The sequence below is a fragment of the Rhinolophus sinicus genome, chromosome 5 (genome assembly GCF_057876585.1).
Source record: "Rhinolophus sinicus isolate RSI-liver-muscle chromosome 5, RSI-T2T, whole genome shotgun sequence".
NCBI classification, from domain to species: domain Eukaryota; kingdom Metazoa; phylum Chordata; class Mammalia; order Chiroptera; family Rhinolophidae; genus Rhinolophus; species Rhinolophus sinicus.
The window spans coordinates 78,820,429-78,830,310 of NC_142505.1; positions in this window are offsets into that span (position 1 = coordinate 78,820,429).

Sequence of the window (9,882 nt, forward strand, 5' to 3'; positions counted from 1 at the left end):
CTGTGTGCCTTCAGTTTATGTAATCGATAAATATGTATTGAGCATCTACTGAGTGCCAGGTATTCTTTTAGATACTGGGAATATGGCAGTGAACAAGACAAATAAGATTCCTACCCACAAGGAGTTTAAATATAATGGGAGACAGATAATAAACAACCAACAAAACAAATCAACTAGTAACAGTTGTTAAAGGAATGAAAATAGGATGATAGAAAGTGATTGGGGTCAAGGAAAACCTGTCTCCTTTAAAGTGAGATCTGAGGGGAAAAAAGTGAGACAGAGAAGAGCCCTCCAGATGGGATAGATAGCCAGTGCAAAGGCCCTGAGGCAGAACTAAACTTGGCATGTGAAAGAAGCAGGAAGAAATTCAGAATGTCTGAAGAGCACAAAGTGGGAGCAGGGAATGGATGGCATGAGATTGAAGCAGTGCATAGGCTGGGGCCAGATCCCAGTGCTCTAAATGCATTGTGAAGCCACTAAGGTACTTACAGCTGGATGGAGGAGGGTGACATGAAGACATTTTGAGAGGCATTTGAGAAGACTTCATGATAAAACCAGGGTCTCGTCCCCCTGTGGGAGTGACCCTTTACATGCTCATATTGTTTTCTAGGGAGGGATATGACTTCTGCTGCACCTTTGCTACAAACTTGCTTGCTCAACACCTCTGGTGTGTGTTTGGTCACCAGAGGAGAGGGATGGATATCCTTGGTCCTGGGACTGGGAGAGAGGGAACAGCTCCTATGGGGATGGAAACCACAACTTTGGTCTTGAAAGCACTGAACAATTCAGCATTGTCCAGGGTTCTTTTAGTTGCCAGTGACAGAGACACCATGCAAACTAGCTAATGTCAGAAAGAGAATTTCTTGGCTGCCAAAAGTGACCATGGCAGGGGTTGAACTGGCCTCAAGGGCTCAGTGTCAGTAGGAGTGTCTCTGCCACGTGGTTTCTTCCACTCTGTTTCTCCCTTTGCATTGACTTTATTCGCCCTTGCTCTAGGAGAGCTTCCTCCCAAATGCCCTTAGACCTGCAAAGTGGGGTCTCTGTTCTGGGTCCCATGCTGCAGGGGACTCCATGCTTCGAAGTCACTTCTGTGAAATTTTCTAAGTCCTCTCTGATGCCTGGGACCAGCTGGAGCCATTGGTTCCATTTGTATGAACTCTGGTTCTCATTTCTTCATTTAGGGCATTCTCGGACTCTCTTTCCCCAATGCGAGTGGACCAGCTGCTTAAGGAACTTCAGGACCCACATTGATGGGATTATTCTGGGACCTGTGAACAGACTCCACTTCCAGGAAGATGGTCTGGTGAGTAGATCCCCCTCACGGGGCAGCGTGGTATTTCTTTCATAAGATCTCACAAGACTGGACCGCCAAAATGGCGCTGACTCACTAATCTGGGGTGCCTTTTACTCCCATCTGACATAAGATGCGTTCAGAGCTCTGGGCTACCCGTACTCGAGGGCAGGAGCTGCATATAAAAGCCTGAGTGTCGTCTCTCTCCTGTCTGTATTCTGACTGTGGTGCACCTTTAGTCTGCAGCCCCTGGGAGCAGCAGCTTGGCCACAGGCGTCCTTTATCCTATTCTGTGCTGCTGAGCCCAGGGTCACCACCCCTTACTACTGATTGGATATGTCAGGATCTGTGTCACGTGGCCATGCCTAGCTCCTCCATGGCTTTCAAGACCACTCTCCATGACCCCAACAGGCCATTCCAGTCGGTATCCTCTCTTATAGCTGATTGATGTACTGACTTGACGCCCTCCTGGGGTGGTCGTGGCCCACCCCAGACAAGGGACAGCCCTTCCTCGTGCAGGTCTAGACAATAATATAGCTCTGGCCTCTGCCCACAACCACAGCATCTTTCTGCCCTACCTTTTCATCTCCCTCTCCTCCATCCATGTTACATACGTAACCCTGATAAAGTCAGGACCAAGTGGTCCAGTTTCAAGAAACACCATCCATCTACCCAAGTTAATTTCACAATAACTCAAATATTTTCTTTTTACTCTTTGAAAATTTTGAAAGGGATCTAAGTACCTGCTCCACAGAAATCGTACAGATTTACCTGACTGGTCACAGTGGTTCCAGAACATCTCTCTTAAAAATTCTTACCCTTGCCGTAACTCCTAACCCCACAGCCCAGATGGCTGTTCTTTATTTCTGCTCTCCCATCCCAGTAACGTATTATCTAGATTTGTACTGTCCACTGTGGTGGCCACTAGCTGCCTGTTGCTATGAAGCACTTAAAATGGGGCTAGTCTGAATTGAGATGTGCTTTAAGTGTAAAACACACACTGGATTGTGAAGACTTGGTATTTAAAAAAGAAAGAAAGAAATATAAACTGTCTGACTAATAATTTTCCATATGGATTACACGTTGAAGTGATAATGTTTTACTGAACCCAATATATTGATTCAGTAGGATGTATCTAAGATTAAGTTCACCTGTTTCTTTAATATAGCTACTGGAAAATTTAAAATTCCATCTATAGCTTACACTGTATTTGTATGGGAGAGCCCCGAGTCAGATCCAGTTTTCTGCCCTTCCTCCTGCTTCTGTGTTCTTTTTCCCTTGGTCTGATACTGTGATTCAAAAACACAAAAATTCCAATAAGGGCTCTGGCAGAAGTGAAACTCACCTCAGATGGGGGTGAGAGAGGGCAAAGGATCTAGATAAAAGTGCATTAATCATTTTTGTTTCATCACACGTATGTCAAATAGCATTTGGATTAAAATCAACAGTTTATGAAATAACTGATTTCAGTGTCTATTGAAACTGCCATCCTAAAACTTGACCACACGGAAAACAACATTGGATGGAGGAAAGACAGTCTTTTTTTTTCCCCCCAGGAAACTCTTAGAAATCCACGTTTTACTGTAGATTTTAAATTATTTCATTCATGCGGGAGCTTATACCTCTCATGTCTGTTCTTTGCAGGCTCTGCCACTACCCCATACTTTTTAGCGGATACAGCTCATAGCAGACAGTTAGCTCTTTTTATTTAAAGTTGACAGGTAACATTTTCCTATTTTGTTTTTCTTCAGTTGGATAAATGTCTAGTTCCCAATCTATCATCACCAGTACCTAAGACTGACATTATTCTTCACTCCAAGGAGACTGTCTCGAACCCTGAAAGCAATGCCGCCGTGACTCACACTTTACATAAAATGCGTCTGGGTGTTTGGGAAAACAGCCAAAAGTATTACTTAATCTCACCTTGTGATAACAGATATAAAGTAGTTGGGGATACAAGGAGAGGATTTGTTCTAAGCTTTGAAATAGTTTTTATTTGATAATTTTTAGAAATTTTTCTAAGTTGGAAAGCAATGACAGCTAACAGGTAATGTCTGAGTATTCACACATGTGAAAAAATTGAATGTGGTCTGATTGGATTCATTTGAAACAAACCATGACCGAGGAACAAGAAAGGATCTTTCACTTGATGATTATTCTCCCTAGATTAATAGGGGAGTGATTTCCTCTAGGTGATTGTAGCCAAAGATTTAAAAGCTATTTATCGTTATCAGCCTGTGCTTTTGAAAAATGGTTTTCTAGACTCTCCAAGGAACTTCGGGAGGAGGAGGAATGGTTCCCTTATTTAGTCTTTTGCTGTTATGCCATCGGCTTTTCTTTGTACATAAAGAGCACACATACACAATTTTCGGATTTATTGGCATTTGCTGTGGTTTTGTATATTTCATATGTCAGACAACTGCTTGTTCATGTTAATTGAGGAAGAGGAAGTAGAGTATTGTGTAATTAAACGGAATCTCGAAAATTAACGCTGATAGTTGGTAAGCCATTTCCTCTTCTTACTATAAGTGTCTAATTCATGCTTTTCCCTATAAATGGCGAAATTGCAGTTCTCATCGGAAATTTTGAACTGAAAGTATAAATCTCTGAATGCCTTTGAGGTGGCATCTTCCTAAATAATTTTTGGAAACGAGGGGCAGTTCAGAACTTAGATCTTTGACAATTGCATTGTCTATGAAGAGATGAATGTACAGCCATGTGCAAACAAAAGTTTCTTGGTGTTTGGCCCTGAAAGCTCAATGCTTTCCTCCTCTGGGCTGACGTTTCTGTGTGAGAGGGAGGCCTCGCCATAGAGTGGAAGTTGCACAGTTTGCTGGGGACGTTTGTTGCGATACAGGCACTTACATGAAAGTTGGAGGCCCGCAGCTTCACCTGGCTCTGGCCAGAGGCGGGCCCCATGCGTCACAAAGTCCCAGGGTAGGCGCAGCCCTCACAGGACCCTTTCCCCACCCCTCCTCCCTCTGCAGAGCGTGGCCTCAGCCAATGTGCTAGATGGCTGTATATTCCTAAAGATCTACTGGGGATACCGCCCCGCAGCTTCTGCAAGCCATTCTGAGCCTACCAGTCAAGAGATTCTTTTAAACACTTAATATAAATTTGCCCTGCTCTAACCTGAGGCCCTGTTGGGGTGCCGCCTGAATATCACTTGTTTAGGTGAGACACAGAGAGAGACTGACTCATCCATCTCTGTTAAACCTCCGTCCTCTTACGTCACATGTATGAAGGAAGCAGTACTTTGTAAAATTTCTCTTGAGAGCTATGGTTTGGTGCTAAGAAGATAGGAATGCAAAAAATTGCTCTTTCACAAATCCTGCCATTCACCTATAATCTTGTCAGTACAAATTCTGATCTCAGAGTAAAAAATGGACTTTGCACGTGACCCACACTGATAGTTACCCAAACCCTGTCTAAAATACAGACTGGCGGAGCCATAGGAAGAGTGAGTACCAAATCACTAACTCAAAAAGATATCTGCACCACCATGTTCATTGCAGCATTATTTACAATAGCCAAGACATGGAAACAACCAATGGATGAATGGCAAAAGGGAATGGCATGTGTATATACATGCCCCCAGTGAAATATTATTCCGAAAAAAGAAGGGGATGCTGCCATTTGCAACAGCATGGATGGACTTTGAGGGCATTATGCTTAGTGAAATAAGTCAGACAGAGAAAGACAAAGACAAAAAGGGAGATGGATCATCTCACTTTTATGTGGACTTTGAAAAAAACCAAAAGCCCCAGCTTGTAGGAAAGAAGAGATTGGTGGTTGCCATGGGAGTTAGAGGGTGGTAGCTGAAATGGCTGAAGCAGGTCAAAGGGTACAAACTTCCTGTTATAAAATGAGTGAGTCCTGGGGATATAATGTACAGCATGGTGACTATAGTTAGTAATACTGCATATTTGAAAGTTGCGTGAACACACAATGGGATTTATAGATGATGTAATACAGAATTGTATACCTGAAATCTATGTAACTCTACTAACAATTGTCACACCAATAAACTTTAATTTAAAAAAAAAGAATATAGAAGATTTAAAAAAAAAAAAAGAAAGTTGCTAAGAGAGTAGATGTTAAAAGTTCTGTTCACAAGAAAAAAAGACTTGTAACGACATATGGTGATGGATGTTAACCAAATTTATTATAGTAATCATTACACTCTCTCTATCAAATCATTATGTGGTACACCTAAAACTAATAAATGTTGTATGTCAGTTATATCTCAACTAAAGTAAAAGTGGGTGCCTGGCAAGGGCAGGGGTGGAAGTGAAGAAGGCGACCAGAACTAAAAGAACAGCAGCTAGGAGCTCAGATTCCTGGGTCCTGTTTCTAGACATGAAAGATGTCTGAATGTTACAAGAGTGAATTAGTAAATGATTTGCGTAGCATGAAGGGAAAACAGAGGAGTCCAAGCCCAAATGCTAATGCAAGTCTCTGCATTAGAAGAACATTGTTCATGGGTTTGAACTGAGGTCGTGCTCAGGCTGCCAGAGTGAGCTGGGAGGAGCGATTGGAGAATGTCTCCTTTGAAGTGTGGTGGTCAGGGAGCTGCTGGCAGTGGTAATAAACCTATCTCATGCCAGCAAAGAGTAAGGCTATTATTTCCAAGGGAGGGGGCCCACATTTGAAGTTCTGTATTAACATTGCTACACATGATAGAAAACTTTTTATTTCGAGGCAAATTTTACGTTGCCGAAACCAAAGCAAATTGCCTAATGTGGGTTTCGCCCACTCCTCGTAGAGTAGTAATTTAAAATAGCTTTAATTTAATGAAACAAATCGGCATGCCAAATAATCCCCAGCAGTGGTGGAGGTGGTCTGCAACACTGAGGGGGCTCTCCAGCCCTGTCTGGATTTTCTAGGCTCCTGGAGTTGTCCTGGGCCTGCCCTCTGCCTTTGTGTGTGAGTAGCTCTTGTGTGCCAAGCCAAGAGCCAGGATAAACAAAGGCAAGTGGGACCCCACTCTGCCCTCGCAGCCTTTAGCCTACGGGGTGGGGTGGAATGGAGAAAGAAGACATCCGATGTGCATCCAAAGTAGAAACTGAAGGGCCATGAGCAAGTCAGATAAAACCCCCAGGCCGACGGGAACAGGTGGAGAAAGTGTATCTGAGACACGTCTCAACAGATGGGCAGGATTTGGACCAGAAATGGAGCAGAAGACAGCGCAAAGGTGAACGTGTGGGAACCTTCAAGGTATATTTGGAGAAGAGTAAGTCCTCCAGTTTGGTTAGGGGAGCGTTTGGAGAAAAGGCTGGGGACAGAAGTAGGGCCAGGTTGGGGAGCGTCCGGCCTAGGGTGGGACAGGGCTGGGCCGCCCTCGTAGCCCAGGGAAGAGGAGATGAGCGTGCACTGTGCAAGAGGAGGGCTTGGCCTGCTGCTGCAGATGTGTCTGCGCCCGTGGCTCTCAGCATCGGCCCCACAGGGGAGTCACCTGGGAGCTGAAAACTGCTGCTTGGACCACAGGACCAGGGTGCTGGTTTCATTGGTTGGCCGTATGGCCCCAGGCATCAGGATTTGTGAGAAGCTCCCAGTGATCAGTGATTCTAAGATGCTACTAAGGTTCAGAACTGCTGGTTTGTGGCAGATTCTGATTAAGGGGGTGGGGACTGTTCTAGAGGTGATGCCAGAATTCTGGTCCAGGGACCACTCTTTGAGTAGCAAGCATCTGTAGGCTTTGGCCATACCACGTCAGCAGAGCACCTGCCTGCCATTTAACCTCTTTGGAAGGGAAACATCCAGGAAACCTTTGACTTCTTTCATCTTGAACGCTCTGGGTGTTGGACCCCTGTTGAGAGAGAACAGCCTCTTTCACGAGTGGTCGCTGACCTTCAAGGACAAACGAGGACTTGAAACTGAAGCACTCATTTCCTGGGGCTCCAGGAAGACCTTCCAGGGGGTGCGGACATGCATAGTTTTCCCAGAATCCATTTTCTCAGCTTTCTCATGTATGCTTTCCTACAGCAGATCTGCCTGCAGACACGCCTCCTCAGTGCTGGTTCCTCTTCCCACCTCTTTCCCAGTCTCCTCTCTCGTGCTTTGCAACAGCAAGATTTCCCTCTCATCTGGCTCATGAGGGGGCTTTGTGCCAGGACACAAAAGTCCTCAGGATACCTAACAAAGGACAACTAGAAAATGCAGGCTCCTGAGAGCAAAGCCAGATGTAGTGAAGGTGTTACACTTGGTTTCCTAAGGCACAGAGGAAACCTATCTCTGCTAGAGTTAGAGTTCATAGGAGGGCTGGTCGTCAGGAGGGCAGGGAGTGATACGTTTGTTTGAATTAAAACATGAAATTGTACTTTTCTGACCAAAAGTACGTTTGCTTTGGCTAATGTTCCCCACGAGGACTGGCTTCACAGTTAGATCACGTGATAATAGTAATTATCATCCTCATCATCGTGATAGCAAACACTTATATCAGTGCGGGCTAGTCCCCATTCTAAACCTTTCCATGGATTAACTCATTTAATCCCCCCAGCAGCCCTGTAGGTAGGTACTATTATCATTCCTGATGTATAGAGAACATTGACGTGTAAGCGGTTAATCACTTGCCCAAGGTCACGTGGCTGGGAAGGGGCAGAGTTGATATATAGCAGACATTTCCTATATATTGTATGAACCAAATCTACACTTCCAGTATCCTGACAAAAGCAGAATGTAATGTATACATTCCCAGTGGGGCACTCTGGCTTCTTTGGCAGTCATATAAACGTATGATAAAAATCTTTAAGTATAACTTTAAATTTTGGCTCAGTGACTATGCGGTCTTGGCCCATTCCCACCCTTCCTGAGGTTCAGTCTGTCATCTGTAAAAACAGGGACAACCATCACTACCCGTCAGGGTTGTTGAAAGATCAAATGAGAGAGCCCAAGGAGTGGCCGGGCCTGCAGCCAGCTCTGGCTGAATGGCAGATACTGTTTCCATGGGTGGCATCTGGAACGCTGTCTTGGCATGTGGTAGGAGCTCCTTGAATGTGAGCACCCTTCCCACGTATTAATCGTTCCCAGATTTTATTCCCATGGAAGCCCAGACATCTCCTGGGGTGGGGGTGGGGGTAGGAGGGAGGGGTAGCATGATTCAGCTAGGTTCCCTGCCTCCTGCTGTCTTCCCTTTTCAAACTTCCTCAAAGCAGACCTACAGTGCACCTCCTCCAACATGCCTCCCCTAGTAAGAGAGCCTCACCATGATCTTTCTCTTCTTTGATCATCTGACTGACTCATGCTACGTGCTCCATCAGTAGGTTAATGCATCAGTGAATGGATGCTGGGAATCGGGGAGTGGATGGGGCAGGCATTGCCCTCTCCAGACTTACAGTCTAGATATCAGCAGATAATTAAAACCTGACTGATGCCGCAGTAGTAGAAAAAGGGGGGCCAGTGCAAGCCCAGAGGACGGGCATTGAGGAAGGGGAGGCTTCCTGCAGAAAATGTTGTCTAAACTAAAATCAAGTGGACAAGTGGAAGTCAGCCAGCAGGGACAGTGCGTGCACAGGCCTGGAGGGGAGAGTGCGCTGGGCCCTGAGAGCAGAGAAGACCTTGGTGAACTTGGCCTTAGCGATGAAGGTTTTCCACTCTTATCTTCATTCCCTCCCTTGCGCTGGCCCTCCAGACGATGGTGTGCTTCTGGGAAACATAATCTTCTACATCTTTGGTATTTACCCTCATATTTGCTCAATTATGCAACACCCACAGCTGACCCTTTAATAAGTGCTCACTGCGTGTTGAACTTACTAGAAGAGGAAGCCTCGAGAAACTTCTCTGGAGCTCATTTCATACATTGCTGGGTCTGAGCAGCACTGCATGGAACCCGTCTAGCCAAAAAAGGGGCTAACAAACCCCATCTGTTGGCCCCTAGAGCCCCCATGAAGCCATGCTCTGAAATGTCTTTTCATGCATTGTTCTAAAATCAGGGTTATATAGGAGCGTTTCACCTGTAAGTGATGTATGTACACAGCCGGTGGCCCTGGGGTTGTGGCTATGGGCTTGTGGGATGGAGGAAATGCATGGCTTGTCTCAGCCTGCCTTTCCCAGCTGAGACCAGGGAAGGGCACACAGTCAGCAGCAGGGATGGGGAGCATGATTGTCCATTTCCACGCTCCCTCTATCCCCGGCAGGTCAGGCCCCGGCAGGTCAGGCCCCGACGTCAGCGACAGACTCTGCCTTTCTTGCTTCCCCGGAGTGGCCCTTGCTGCCCCAAGCTCTCCTTCTCTCCCTCACACCCTTCGGTCTGCAAAATGAACTCCTGCAAATGACTCAGGGAAACAAGTTCTGGCCACTGACAAACCAAAACCAGTGGAGATCTGATATATCGTTTGAAGTGTGAAAGCACATATTTTTCTGGAATCTTTCAGAGCATTCCCAGTTGCAGGATTTTCCTGGAAATCCACAATTAACTGCTGCTTGTGCCTAGAAAGCAATGACATGCATTTTTACGGTTGGCTCCAAGGGGGTCCGTGACACCACCGCACGAGAAGACTGACTCCCTGTCTGCCGGAGAAGGCCACATTTATGTCAAACTAATTGATAGGTTTCCAGTTTTAAAAATTCAGAGTTGACTTTCCCTGTGGTCA